This window comes from Coregonus lavaretus, assembly GCF_964263955.1.
Source record: "Coregonus lavaretus genome assembly, chromosome: 11".
In the NCBI taxonomy this organism is placed as follows: domain Eukaryota; kingdom Metazoa; phylum Chordata; class Actinopteri; order Salmoniformes; family Salmonidae; genus Coregonus; species Coregonus lavaretus.
The window spans coordinates 39916112-39932271 of NC_139998.1; the positions used below are offsets into that span (position 1 = coordinate 39916112).

The following is a 16160-nucleotide window of genomic DNA, read 5'->3' on the forward strand; positions in this document are numbered from 1 at the left end:
TTTCAGGGCACCCAAAGGCTGATAGGTATGAAAGGTTACTGTACTTACTCGAAACCACTTCTTGTTGATAACTCTACAAAACATGGTTGGACTGGGCTGTTTTTTTGCAGGGAGCTGACTTCACTACATCATTGTAGCTTCTGTCTTATCTGAGAAAATGGGCATGTTACTTTCGCCCTGTGTTACTTTCGTCCCGGCTGTCCCCTACTAGAGGTATTGTCATTTGTTTTTAATAGTAGGTTTGGAGCTGTACTGTATGTCTAGCTTCAGCAGTAGATGAAAGGTTTTGTCACGGTTTCGGCCGAGGCTGCTCCTCCTCCTGGTTCGGGCAGGCTTCGGCGGTCGTCGTCTCCGGAGTACTAGCTGCCACCGATCTATGTTTCATGTTCGTTTGGTTTGGTCTTGATGTTGTACACCTGTGTCTAGTTAGTCCTCGTTAGTGTTCTATTTAGTTCTCGTTGTGTGTGTCTGTGTTTGTGTGTTATTGTTTCGCTGTCGTGTTTTGTGCGCTACTGTTTGCCTTGTGCATTTCGTATTTTCCTCCTCTGTGTTAGGAGGTTATTTACGCACTGTTTTGTGCGCCTTTTGGTTTTCGCCTGTGTGCGGACTTTCTCGCCTCCGGGCGTTTGACTCGTGAATTTGAGTGTGCTGTTCACTAAAGTCTATTGGACTTATCTTTCTGCGTCCTGCATCTGATTCCTGCACCACACCCACCTACAGCACCCACTGACAGGTTTGGATGAAATACAATAACAAGAAGAAGTAGAAGTAATGAATATGGGCAGTTTCATGAGAGCCCTTGCCATTTCAAGCACTCTAATAACAATAAAGTTTATGATGTACAAGTTAATGTGTGCCTTGCTACTATTGTAAGCACACTAATGAATACATCACCAAATGGACAACCACAAATTGTGATGCTTTGTATTCTTGTTATTGTATTTCTCCATGACTCAAATGCCAGAGTATTGATCTGGACTGAAGAGGCATAACAAAGCCTGGGAGGCCAGGAGATAGTGACTCATTACCTCTCTCCCCCACAGAGAGGAGAGGAGCCTACTGATTAACCTGCCTCAGAGGAAGAAGAGAACCGTGGGCAATTCTCATCCTTTGACCCGTTTGATCAAGGTGGCCATCACCTGTGCCAGAACACTGGACGGAGGGAGGAGGGTTGTGAGGGGGAGGAGGAGAGGGAGGTATGGGGCAGGTGGACAGGCTTGGCTGTGGTCAACGTTAGCCCTGCTGTGGAATGATGAACAGCGTGGAATATCCTCCATTCATCATGGGCCTGTCTCAATCCAACCTACTGGGGCCTCCACATTATGTCAATGTCACATGCTGGACCGCCCCATGCATCAAAACATTTTAAAACAGCTCAGCTCCATGCTTCCTCTGCTCAGCTCCTGCACTCCCTTGTGTTCATGGCAGGGAGGGTGGCTGACCTGTTTATCTCTCCTGGGTTTATCAACGACAGGCAGTGAAAACCGTGAAGTGGCATGAACATTCATCTTTCAACTCTTCAAATCAAAATCAAATGAAATGTTATTTGTCACATGCACCGAATACAATGCTTGCACCGTGAAATGTTTCCTTACAAGCCCTTAACCAACAATGCAGTTTTATACAAATTGTACAAACGTGCCTTAATATCTTTTACAGAGATACAAAAAACTGGCTACATAATTTCAGGAGGTGGAGGGTAGAACATTTGCTGTAACCTCTAAAGAAAAGCTGAGTCAAAACTAATGCCTGTACAGACTTGTAGCTGATGGAGGGTGAAGGAGTGAGGAAACAGACTGCATCATGGCAACATATGGCAAGTAGAGAAACAACAGCAGACATTCCAAATTACTCTTAACAGGTTCCATGATGAAAAAGGATCATAAAAAACTTTGGAAAGTACCACTCTACTTAAATAAAAATTTTAAACAAAAATACTAAACACAGCAGTTTATAGAGGTAGGTAGAAACCTCCTCTCTCCTAATGAAAAACACAATAAGACAAAATGGCTTGTACTGGCTCCAGTCCAGGAAGAAAACTATTCTCCAATGTGATCTGGCCAGCTTCTACCTTGAGAATAAATGCTCTTTCTGTGTCAGCAATAAACATGGAATGGGATCAGGCCTTTTTCTGATTCTCTGAGCTTGGGGCAAGGATAGTCCTTGTTCAAGAGATGGAAAGACCGAGAGCACCCTACTGAGCCTAATATCTGGATACGCTCAACTGTAATTGAGGCAAACTGATGCCATTGACACAATCATCCCTTCTCTGGGGCATTGGACTATGCTCAAATGTGACCTCCAATGTTATGGTCAGCGATCCCACTCCCACTGCATGTAAAGAGGGAACAGAAATGCAAAAATTCTGTCAAAACATTTGTCCCATCCATTTGTGTCCTTTGTCGCATTGTGCATCTGCATAGCCTAAGGTCCTCTGTGTTACGGTGATAGCACCATTGACAATGGTAATTAAAGGGCTGCCTGGTGCTGACATTCTGTTCAAACATTACTGGTATAAAGCTGATCAGCTAAACTGTCAACTCTAATGTAGAATCCTCCTGCTCTCTGCTGCTCTGTCATGTTTATGTGAAACCCTTCAACGCTGGGCACGGCAGAATGAGAGAGAAATACATATAAGGGACTACAAGACAAATCCCTCAAGGTGAAAGTACAAATTAATATTGCCTGACTGAAATGTCAATGTCGTGTTATGGCCTCCATCTCTGGTTGTGATTTTAAAAAAAACCTTGAGACATATTTCTACATGATATCAAGATTATGAACTTTAACAGGTTCTCAGATTTGGCTAAAGGAAGTCCTCCTTCCCCAGGGGCTACTTAATGCAATCCTCTGTTCCTCCACTCCCAAGGTCAGTGCTGTAAATTACAATCTGTTCACAACAATCTGTTCACACCAGTGATAAACATCAATGGTGCAGAGGCAATGGAGACAGGCTGACAAAGACAAGATGTGAGACGCAGCCTCAGACTTCTCAAATCAGCCGAGCTGAGGAGTCCCAGCAGTCAAAGAGACTTAACTGAGGAGGCCTGTCTTGGGTAAATATCATCCACTAAATCAAACAGGCTAAAAATAACATGTTGTCTTTCCCGAGCAACCCCCTGCTATAATAGCAGAATATTATCACACTTAAACACTTACACATGGGCAATCATACGTATGTACGCACATACGGTACATCCACACAGGCTGTTCCAACAAAGTTCAATTCCAAAGTGTGCTAGTATCCAACATGTGTGACAACCCATGAATCTCAGGGAAATGTTCTATTGAGTCGAGGGTATTGCTGATTTTGACGGTGACTCAAAACGAATGTCTGCCTCCAAACCAAGCAGAGTCAGCAGCATCAAAGCATTCAGGACATGTGTGGGTTGCCTTCAGAGCATGGCCAGGTCAGAATTCAAGTCAGAATTTATTTGACAACGGAAAAAAAATAGGGCAAAGAAAAATGCTCAGGCTGTCTGTGAAGACAGGATGGGTTGGGTACAGCCAGACAGCTGGAGACTGGTCTAGAGCGGTACAGAGCATGCTACTCCAACACACACTCTGATCAGACACGTGGAAAAGATGGGTGGCAACAAGAAGTCTTAATATCTCCCATCTCCCAATAAAGCAGAGTATCAGAAGTAGGGTTGAAAAGGGAGGGTATATTACTGGAATCTTTCAAAGTTTACCAGTAAACTAACAGAATGTTGGTATCGTTCAAGGATTTTATGTAATCTATCACAAGACATCTAGTGGCCCTTTGGTACTTCAGATTATCACATCTGTAACTATCTCTGGCCCTCTATGTGGCCTTTGTACAGTGCCTTGCAAAAGTATTCATCCCCCTTGGCGTTTTTCCTATTTTGTTGCATTACAACCTGTAATTTAAATTGATTTTTATTTGGATTTAATTTAATGGACATACACAAAATAGTCCAAATTGGTGAAGTGCAATGGAAAAAATAACTTGTTTCAAAAAATTCTAAAATATAAATAACGGAAAAGTGTTATTAGTATTCACCCCCTTTGCTATGAAGCCCCTAAATCAGATCTGGTGCAACCAATTACCTTCAGAAGTCGCATAATTAGTTAAATAAAGTCCACCTGTGTGCAATCTAAGTGTCACATGATCTGTCACATGATCTCAGTATATATACACCTGTTCTGAAAGGCCCCAGAGTCTGCAACACCACTAAGCAAGGGGCACCACCAAGCAAGCGGCACCATGAAGACCAAGGAGCTCTCCAAACAGGTCAGGGACAAAGTTGTGGAGAAGTACAGATCAGGGTTGTGTTACAAAAAAAAATCTGAAACTTTGAACATCCCACGGAGCACAATTAAATCCATTATAAAAAAATTGAAAGAATGTGGCACCACAACAAACCTGCCAAGAGAGGGCCGCCCACCAAAACTCACGGACCAGGCAAGGAGGGCATTAATCAGAGGCAACAAAGAGACCAAAGATAGCACTGAAGGACCTGCAAAGCTCCACAGTGGAGATTGGAGTATCTGTCCATAGGACCACTTTAAGCCCACACTCCACAGAGCTGGGATTTACGGAAGAGTGGCCAGAAAAAAAGCCATTGCTTAAAGAAAAAAATAAGCAAACACGTTTAGTGTTCGCCAAAAGGCATGTGGGAGACTCCCCAAACATATGAAAGAACATACTTTTATTTTTTTACTATGGCAATATGTATTTGTTGTCAATGTTTTGCCATCAAACTGGTGGCAGGTGTGAAGAAAAGTCAACAGTTGGAAGAGTTGCAGAGATAATTGATAATAACTCCATTGTTAATTAGATGCTTTTTTGATTAATTAGGCTATTTTCTCTTGAACTAGATGGTCTATCTAAAAGAAACTCATAGACAATTTGGACACAGATATAAGAAATGAATAATATATGAATAAATGTTTTAAAAGTTAGTGAAGTATAAAATCACCATAGTTACGATAGATTGCCATATATTTTCTGTTAATTACCTAAATTACTGAAGATTCCGTAACTTTGGTAAATTACCGGTAGCTTTGCAACCGAAGTGATATGGCACCGTGCAATGCCAACGTCTTTTATCATCTCTCACAGAAAACTAATTCAATTTCAGGGACAATTAACTGCTCAGATCTAATAATGAGATTTTGTGTAAAATATCTCAAATTCTCAGTGAGTTTTACATTTTCATTTTAGTCATTTAGCAGACGCTCTTATCCAGAGCAACTTACAGGAGCAATTAGGGTTAAGTGCCTTGCTCAAGGGCACATCGACAGATTTTTCACCTAGTCGGCTCGGGGATTAGAACCAGCGACCTTTCGGTTACTGGCACACCACTCTTAACCACTAAGCTACCTGCCGCCCCAGTTTATTCATTGATGCTTAATTCCTCTAACAGAACACAGATGTAACAAAGGGATAAATACATCAAGCAATTTACTGCCGTGTGCATGGTGTTAGTAGCCCACTTGTGGAGTATTTATGTTTTACTAGTTCTCATCTGGCACATTGAGTAGATAGCCCTACAGAGCAGTGTCGTTTACAACTGAACACATGCTGCCTTTGTCAACAATGGACTCCAATGTGTCATGCTCCAACCTCAAATGGCTTGTCCAATAAGCTATAATGGCGAAAATCAATAATTCGTCTTTCACAGCATTGCCCTCAAATGCCCAATTCCAGCGTGCTCTAAATGCATTTCCAAAACCAGTCACTGAAGTTAAGAAATATACACTCGGTTTCCCCGTCTTCTTAGATTTCACAGCATTGTCTAATATAAAGAAATAGTCAATTTTGCTGACATGCACAGCTGGGAAGGATGCTGCTGCACAGAGCACGGGGGATTTCACATGAAAGCTGTCAGTTAGTGTCACAGTCAGACATAGGTATGTGGCTGTGCATGTGGTACTCCTGGTTTTAGACTAGTGGATTCCCTACCGACACACACTACTCTGTTCTCACCTCTTACTGTGTGGTCCCCTGCTAAATACAAGCATCTAGCACACTGTCATCACCCTCTCTCTGCAATCAGGAAGATAACAGCAAAGCAAAAGGCTGTTAGTCAAAAAGTCAGCTCAGTTTACATCTCCCTCTGGTGAGACCAGTCTTGTGATGCAGATTGGGCTATCAGACTCGTACATATGTAGGATCTAAATTTGAGCCAGTTTGCTACAACAGGAAAATAATCCTGCAGCAACAGGAAATGTGAACTATTAAATGGAATATAATTCATTGCCATTTTTGTAGGGGTTGATAAATTTTTTGTAAGGGAAAATTACAAACTTCAGAAGCCTTTTTAAACCTAAAATACACTAAATGTTTTAAAGAAAAGTTATCCTGCAACAGGGTGATTCAATTAAGATCTTACATCTGTAGAAATTAAGAACCAATACTTCATGCGGTATGTGTGCACTGAAAATAGTAGCAAAGTCAAGCGAGTGCACAGTGAAACAAGTGCACTTGTTTATATTTGTCTTCCCCGATACAGCAAACAAGTTGACAGCACAATCAGTTGCCAAGGGAGATGGATTGTGAAAATGCTAGAGGCGTACATATTTCAATAAGTCCAATGTTCAAGCCAAAGTAAATGTTGTGTCTTCTTCTTCATAGCATGGCTTTATGAACAAAGGAGGAAATATAAACGACGGTTTAACATAGTCAGACAGCTCAGATCTCAGATTAGCTCTGATTCATGTAAAGTGCATTTACGTCTTCCTGAGATCTGTGGTGAAACTGGTATGAGCAAATGTGACCTTTCAACATATCAAATCACAATTTCTATTTGAAAGGGTTATGACTCTTCCAACATGTATATTATGTATGCTAACGGCATTAACAAATGAGTTTGGGGATTTTGATGTGTACAGTGATGTGTACAGAGGGGTGTGGAGGCTTATCGGTCACCTCCAGTCCATGAATAAGACTATCAATATGATGTTGTAGCTTTTGTTAAGTACTGGTGTACTACTGAATGGGATCAAATATGAGAGTTACACTTCAACACCATATCATGGCGATGTGCCAAACTGCAGAATTCAATTCCGAATTTTGAGTTGGAATGAATGGACTCCAACCCTGTGGCTCAAACTCCCTACACATTAATTAAGCTTCCTCTATTGACAGTATGAAGATGCCACAGACTCACTTGACATTGCATACCCTCTGTGTCAGTAAGATGACCCTGCAGTAACCTGGACATACAGGTTAGCTTCCTGTACTGCCTAGCTAAATGACCAAGTCCCGGTTAACATGGGTGTCAGGGTGGGTGTCAGAGTGCAGAGTACGTACGCACCGTTGATGACCCGGTCGGGATTGAGCATGGGGATAATCTTAAAGATGTAGGCCTCCCTCAGGCTCTCGGCGATCGGGTCACTGCTACACAGGAACTCCAGGGTTCCCTTCATCACCCAGATGGCATTACTCTCCCCAGGGTGGACCCGCGCTGTCAGCATCACACACGGGCGGTTACCTGGGGAGGTGGAGGGAGAGGGTAGAAGGGGGAGGGAGGGAGACAGGGTTACACAATGACCGCTAGTCCGCCACTATAGTTTCCACACTGAAGGTATTAGTTACACTTTCTACAGTAAATCCTCTAGCCACCACTTCTTCCACGTTATGTTATGTAATGTCATGTCCAATCAGAACAAGGCTCTCTACAGATCATAAATCCACATCTAAACACACATGCATTGTTATGGTTTACTCAAAATGTGTGTCTGTCCTATACAGGTCCCCCTTGTTTTGAAAAAGGTAATACCATTTCTGAAGCATGTAATACATTCTGTACACGAGTCTATAGGGCAGCATCTATACAGCAGGTCCTGTGAAAAAAACTTTATTTTTAAAAAGTGAGAAGATGGATATGTTTTCAAAGGCACATCAAATGTTAATTTAGCCCGGCTATTGTGGCCAGGGCTGCCACTCTACAAAAGACAGCCACAGAAGAGACAAATTCATCTGACTCCTGCACTGATCACTCAGTAATGAGTTTCTGCTAGGCCTATAAAGTGTATACCTTCTTTATGCTTCATTTCATTTATATATTTAATTGAATCCTTGTGAGCCTGAGCAATCAGGTTGAATTAATAAGTGATTTGTTTTTGTGAAACAAAATGAGATATAGCAGAAATCTCATACTTTCACCTTAATTTAACGAGACATAATTTGTCTGCAGGTGGTCCTGTGTTGACAACAATGATACGTGATGAGAGTATAGCCGAATGCATAACAATGCAGAGAGTGAAATTATATAAATGGAATGGAGAAAATAAATCTTCATCGGAAAGCACAAGATTAATTTGAGTCTTTTGCAAAAATGAAATAGATTAAACTTTCAAAAGTGACTGAGTGGGAATGCAGGCATCTTATGGAAGTGTCCAGAAGATAAAATTAGAGTAATAAATATCACAACAGCCAGAAGCATGGGACTCAATTCCCTGCAAGAGCAGCCTGCTTAAAACTGGAAAAATGTATAATTTATATTTTGGAAGAAAAAGGGTTCTCGTGCGTCTCTTTCATACACACTGTGTGAAGTAGTATGTGTAGCCTATCCATTGTGGGTTTTTCCCATTCCTCAACAAGTCAAACCTATGCTCCTGAACTGTAATATCTCCTTATGGTGCAACAGCACAAATGAATCAAACAAGCAGCAACACTAGGATGAACTTGTAACTGGAGAGCAACTCAAACAGGCTAACAACATAGTAGGCTTTCACACATTCCTCTCCATAACTACAGTAATCTTGACCCCATTTCCATTCATCGTCTCTATTCAAAGCCTAATAATGCTTACTCTTGGCACATGTAAAGTGTAAAGTATGGAGAGGTGTAGGCGTGTTCTGAAAGGCATCGAGCGATCAGATTCATCAACAGTTCCCCTTGCCAATCCCACACAAGCCAAGGCAAGCTACCTATACTCTCAGCAGTGGGTAGAGAGATGCACACAGCCAGGCTATGTGTGTTTTCCCTTTGATATGGACATGTCTCTGGCACACAGGTATCATCAGCCAAGCTGTCATACAGAGAGCAGGTTGGAAATGTGTTTCTTTGTCTCTCTATCCCCTTCTGCTTCCTGGCTATCTGAGCAAACGCACCACCTGCTGACAACATCTACAATACCCTGAAATGTGTGTGTTTTGTGTGCATGTGCACCCATGATTGTATGTTTTCAAATGGGTGTACTGTACTGTGTTAATCTGCAGAATACTTCCTCTATGGTATAATTCAAGACAATTACTGTCTTATTATAAAGCCTGGACCACTATAGAGTATGTGTTTTATTTCATGATGTATTGCCAGTAAGTTATCATCCTGTAGTATAAGCAACAAAAACATTCAGAAAATAACCACTTTTAAAAATACAATAAACACATTCACTGTACAAGCCCCTCACTTCGGTTAACATTAGCCTCTCTTTTACCACGATCACTTATCCTTACATTATAATGCACTGGACCACAAGCAGCACTACTATCCAACTTATATTGGGGATGAATTGCTATGAATTGACTGTACATTAGACTGAACATGTCTGAGAGGAATGGCTTGTTTGTGGAAGTGTGAAGATAACAAGTTGACATAAACATTTCTGGTTGCTAACCCACTCCAACCCCCAGCCCCTTTCCACTATATATACTGACTAATGGTGGTTGTTGATCCATCTCCCCTCTCTGCCACTCACCCACTTAGACAGGTGCATCCGTCATCTCCCATGGGGTGTAAGTGGTGCTGGAGTCTCCATCAAGGGCTTTCTCACTGAGCAACTTGGTGATTAAGTGCCACACTTTAGTCCCTTTGGGTGACTATCCAACCAAGTAATTCATCTGGCCATGGAACGCTTGCTATTTAAACCAAAACAAAGGGGAAAATGTACCATATGTGTTCTGGTGTGAACTTGTTGTTACTGAGATGAAGACAAGCTTTCCATTGATAAATCACAGTGAAACGCATGTTTGGATAAAGTGTCTGGGTTTTCCATTAGTTCCATGTTCCCTTGTGTTGTGATTCAAAGCTCTGTCTACCCTATTCTCATAAGGCTTTTTTAGATCAAACCACTCCATCCATGGTGCCCCATCACTTGGGTCCACAATAACAGATCAAACATACCCTAATAGGGAAGATTGCAGCTGAAAGGGAGAACTAAAAGGCTGGTCCTTTTCCTCACACTGGTTTACAGGGTTGTTCCTGGCTCAAAAGGGGGCTTAGGTGGTTTCCTATGCAGGAAGAAACCTTGGTTTAGTTATAACCAGACCTCTGTTGACCCGTTCCTCACAGTTTCATCTTCAACACCCTAAAAATCATCTCCAAATAGCTGTCAGATGCAGCAACCGAACCCTCAAAACAACCAGCTTGTATGTTGTGCACCACCTGAGGCGAGGAGGAGGCAACAAGCTGTGAGTGAAAGTTACAAAAATATTAAATTGAAGAAATAACTGATCAAATGGCAATTAGTGAGACAAACACAGTATTGGCAGAGAGAGGCTGCCTCGCATGCACACGCAGAAGTACAAAGCAGGCCTTGAGCAATCAAAACCTATCTCTGTAATCCTTTCCTGTATATGCAAATCAGGTCTAATTAGTACAAATCAGGGTTGTCCATTTATAATCAATGCAGCTTTAATTTTCAAATGTATTAATTAAATATGTTACAGTCCAATTGCGCTCAGGCTCATTTCAGAGATTGTTCATTATCAAACATAATCTCATTTAGCATGACAGTGTTCTAAAGGGAGGTCACTTTTTCATTCTCTTCTCTCTGTGTGATACTGTAATGTGCCTGGTTGTTAGGCTTGTGTACCAATATCATTAGCCAAGGGTCTTACTACTCACCCCAAACACCACCAAACAACCCAGAACAGGTACCGCAAAGTACCCCAAACAGGAAACCTAAAGCACCCCAACGTACCCCAAACAACACCAAACAGGTACCCCAAAGTACACCAAACAACTCCAAAGTACCACAAACAACACCAAACAACTCCAAGCAACCCCAAACAGTTACCCCAGCTTACCCCAAAAAGGTACCCCAAACAGATACCCCTAAAGCAGGGTTTCCAAAACTTTCTTCACCCCCCCCCCCCCCACTCCCCGGCCACATCTACAGTGGGGAGAACAAGTATTTGATACACTGCCGATTTTGCAGGTTTTCCTACTTACAAAGCATGTTGAGGTCTGTAATTTTTGTAACTGTGAGAGACGGAATCTAAAACAAAAATCCAGAAAATCACATTGTATGATTTTTAAGTAATTAATTTGCATTTTATTGCATGACATAAGTATTTGATACATCAGAAAAGCAGAACTTAATTTTTGGTACAGAAACCTTTGTTTGCAATTACAGAGATCATACGTTTCCTGTAGGTCTTGACCAGGTTTACACACACTGCAGCAGGGATTTTGGCCCACTCCTCCATACAGACCTTCTCCAGATCCTTCAGGTTTCGGGGCTGTCGCTGGGCAATACGGACTTTCAGCTCCCTCCAAAGATTTTATGTTGGGTTTAGGTCTGGAGACTGGATAGGCCACTCCAGGACCTTGAGATGCTTCTTACGGAGCCACTCCTTAGTTGCCCTGGCTGTGTGTTTCGGGTCGTTGTCATGCTGGAAGACCCAGCCACGACCCATCTTCAATGCTCTTACTGAGGGAAGGAGGTTGTTGGCCAAGATCTCGCGATACATGGCCCCATCCATCCTCCCCTCATACGGTGCAGTTGTCCTGTCCCCTTTGCAGAAAAGCATCCCCAAAGATTGATGTTTCCACCTCCATGCTTCACGGTTGGGATGGTGTTCTTGGGGTTGTACTCATCCTTCTTCTTCCTCCAAACACGGCGAGTGGAGTTTAGACCAAAAAGCTCTATTTTTGTCTCATCAGACCACATGACCTTCTCCCATTCTTCCTCTGGATCATCCAGATGGTTATTGGCAAACTTCAGACGGGCCTGGACATGCGCTGGCTTGAGCAGGGGGACCTTGCGTGCGCTGCAGGATTTTTATCCATGACGGCGTAGTGTGTTACTAATGGTTTTCTTTGAGACTGTGGTCCCAGCTCTCTTCAGGTCATTGACCAGGTCCTGCCATGTAGTTCTGGGCTGATCCCTCACCTTCCTCATGATTATTGATGCCCCACGAGGTGAGATCTTGCATGGAGCCCCAGACCGATGGTGATTGACCGTCATCTTGAACTTCTTCCATTTTCTAATAATTGCGCAAACAGTTGTTGCCTTCTCACCAAGCTGCTTGCCTATTGTCCTGTAGCCCATCCCAGCCTTGTGCAGGTCTACAATTGTATCCCTGATGTCCTTACACATCTCTCTGGTCTTTGCCATTGTGGAGAGGTTGGAGTCTGTTTGATTGAGTGTGTGGACAGGTGTCTTTTATACAGGTAACGAGTTCAAACAGGTGCAGTTAATACAGGTAATGAGTGGAGAACAGGAGGGCTTCTTAAAGAAAAACGAACAGGTCTGTGAGAGACGGAATTCTTACTGGTTGGTAGGTGATCAAATACTTATGTCATGCAATAAAATGCAAATTAATTACTTAAAAATCATACAATGTGATTTTCTGGATTTTTGTTTTAGTTTCCGTCTCTCACAGTTGAAGTGTACCTATGATAAAAATTACAGACCTCTACATGCTTTGTAAGTAGGAAAACCTGCAAAATCGGCAGTGTACCTAGTTCTTATTATACAATTTCAATGTAGAACCCCTAGTCCCTCTCAAACTGCCTCATATAGTTCCTTTGTTCCTCCCCCCATACACGCCGAGACCGGCTCAATCGATGCCTCCAATGACGCTATCTCTTTCATTGTTACCCAACGCTTAGGGTTACCTGAACTGTACTCATATCCTTCCATATCCTTTTCTGTACATAATGCCCTGAATCTTTTCTACAACGCCCGGAGAACTGCCCCCTTTATTCTATGTACCCAACGCACTAGAAGACCAGTTCTTAAAGCCTTTAGTCGTATCCTTATTCTAGTCCTCCTCTGTTCCTCTGGTGATGTAGAGGCTAACCCAGGCCCTGCAGCCCCCAGTATCACTCCTACTCCCCAGGAGCTATCATTTGTTGACTTCTGTAACCGTAAAAGTCTTGGTTTTCTGCACATAAATATCAGAAGCCTCCTTCCTAAGTTTGAGTTATTCACTGCGTTAGCACACTCCGCCAACCCTGATGTTCTAGCAGTGTCTGAATCCTGGCTTAGGAAGGCCACCAAAAATTCTGAAATTTCCATCCCCAACTATAACATTTTCCATCTAGATAGAACTGCCAAAGGGGGTGGAGTTGCAATCTACTGTAGAGAGTGGCGCAGTGGTCTAAGGCACTGCATCGCAGTGCTAACTGTGTCACTAGAGATCCTGGTTCGAATCCAGGCTCTGTCGCAGCCGGCCGCGACCGGGAGACTCATGGGCGGCGCACAATTGGCCCAGCGTCGTCCAGGGTAGGGGAGGGAATGGCCGGCCGGGATGTAGCTCAGTTGATAGAGCATGGCGTTTGCAACGCCAGGGTTGTGGGTTCGATTCCCACGGGGGGCCAGTATAAAAAAATAAAATAAATATGTATTCACTAACTGTAAGTCGCTCTGGATAAGAGCGTCTGCTAAATGACGTAAATGTAAATGTAAATGTAGATAGCCTGCAGAGCTCCATCATACTATCCAGGTCTGTGCCCAAACAGTTTGAGCTTCTACTTCTAAAAATCCACCTTTCCAGAAATAAATCTCTCACTGTTGCCGCTTGCTACAGACCCCCCTCAGCCCCCAGCTGTGCCCTGGACACCATATGTGAATTGATTGCCCCCCATCTATCCTCAGAGTTCGTACTGCTTGGTGACCTAAATTGGGATATGCTTAACACCCCGGCCATCCTACAATCTAAACTAGATGCCCTCAATCTCACACAAATTATCAACGAACCTACCAGGTACAACCCTAAATCCGTAAACATGGGTACCCTCATAGATATCATCCTGACTAACTTACCCTCTAAATACACCTCCGCTGTCTTCAACCAGGATCTCAGCGATCACTGCCTTATTGCCTGCGTCCGTAACGGGTCCGCGGTCAAACGACCACCCCTCATCACTGTCAAACGCTCCCAAAAACACTTCAGCGAGCAGGCCTTCCTAATTGACCTGGCCCAGGTATCCTGGATGGATATAGATCTCATTCCGTCAGTAGAGGATGCCTGGTTGTTCTTTAAAAGTAATTTCCTCTCAATCTTAAATAGACATGCCCCATTCAAAAAATACAGAACTAAGAACAGATATAGCCCCTGGTTCTCCTCAGACTTGACTGCCCTTGACCAGCACAAAAACATCCTGTGGCGTACTGCATTAGCATCAAATAGCCCCCGTGATATGCAACTTTTCAGGGAAGTTAGGAACCAATATACACAAGCAGTTAGGAAAGCAAAGGCTAACTTTTTCAAAAAAAAATTGCATCCTGTAGCACTAACTCCAAAAAGTTTTGGGACACTGTAAAGTCCATGGAAAATAAGAGCACTTCCTCCCAGCTGCCCACTGCACTGAGGCTAGGAAACACTATCACCACCGATAAATCTACAATAATCGAGAATTTCAACAAGCATTTTGCTACGGCTGGCCATGCTTTCCACCTGGCTACCACTACCCCGGCCACCAGCTCTGCACCCTCCGCTGCAACTTGCCCATGCCCCCCCCGCTTCTCCTTCACACAAATCCAGACAGCTGATGTTCTAAAAGAGCTGCAAAATCTGGACCCTTACAAATCATCTGGGCTAGACAATCTGGACCCTTTCTTTCTAAAACTAGCCTGCCGAAATTGTCGCAACCCCTATTACTAGCCTGTTCAACCTCTCTTTCGTAACGTCTGAGATCCCCAGAGATTGGAAAGCTGCCGCGGTCATCCCCCTCTTCAAAGGGGGTGACACTCTAGATCCAAACTGTTACAGACCCATATCCATCCTGCCCTGCCTTTCAAAAGTTTTTGAAAGCCAAGTCAACAAACAGATCACCGACCATTTCGAATCCCACCGTACCTTCTCCGCTATGCAATCCGGTTTCCGAGCTGGTCATGGGTGCACTTCAGCCACGCTCAAGGTCCTAAATGATATTATAACCGCGATCGATAATAGACAGTACTGTGCAGCCGTTTTCATTGACCTGGCCAAGGCTTTCGACTCTGTCAACCACCGCATTCTTATTGGCAGACTAAATAGCCTTGGTTTCTCAAATGACTGCCTCGCCTGGTTCACCAACTACTTCTCAGATAGAGTTCAATGTGTCAAATCGGAGGGCCTGTTGTCTGGACCTATGGCAGTCTCTATGGGGGTGCCACAGGGTTCAATTCTTGGGCCAACTCTTTTCTCTGTGTATATCAATGACGTCGCTCTTGCTGCTGGTGACTCTCAGATCCACCTCTACGCAGACGACACCATTTTGTATACATCTGGCCCTTCATTGGACACTGTGTTAACAAACCTCCAAACGAGCTTCAATTCCATACAACACTCCTTCAGTAGCCTCCAACTGCTCTTAAACACTAGTAAAACTAAATGCATGCTCTTCAACCGAACGCTGCTTGCACCCGCCCACCCGACTAGAATCACTACTCTAGACGGGTCTGACCTAGAGTATGTGGGCAACTACAAATATCTAGGTGTCTGGTTAGACTGTAAACTCTCCTTCCAGACTCACATTAAGAATCTCCAATCCAAAGTTAAATCTAGAATCGGTTTCCTATTTCGCAACAAAGCCTCCTTCACTCATGCTGCCAAACATGCCCTCGTAAAACTGACTATCCTACCGATCCTTGACTTCGGCGATGTCATTTACAAAATAGCCTCCAACACTCTACTCAGCAAATTGGATGTTGTCTATCACAGTGCCATCCGTTTTGTCTCCAAAGCCCCATATAATACCCACCACTGTGACTTGTACGCTCTTGTTGGCTGGTCCTCACTACATATTCGTCGCCAAACCCACTGGCTCCAGGCCATCTATAAATCACTGCTAGGCAAATCCCCGCCCTTATCTTAGCTCATTGGTCACCATAGCAACACCCACCCGTAGTCTGCGCTCCAGCGGGTATATCTCACTGGTCATCCCCAAAGCCAACACCTCCTTTGGCCGCAATTCCTTCCAGTTCTCTGCTGCCAATGACTGGAACAAATTGCAAAAATCTCTGAAGCTGGAG

The 16160-nt window shown here is 43.4% G+C and overlaps 1 pseudogene across 1 annotated transcript in view; it reads right to left on the reverse strand.

The window, feature by feature from the left end:
- Positions 1–16160, reverse strand: part of LOC311137544 (cytosolic carboxypeptidase 4-like) — a 226011-nt pseudogene that overhangs the window by 91169 nt on the left and 118682 nt on the right. Inside the window, exon 17 of the transcript in view lies at positions 7280–7460. The product of the transcript in view is annotated as a cytosolic carboxypeptidase 4-like (transcript). The remainder of the gene's footprint in view (positions 1–7279; positions 7461–16160) is intronic.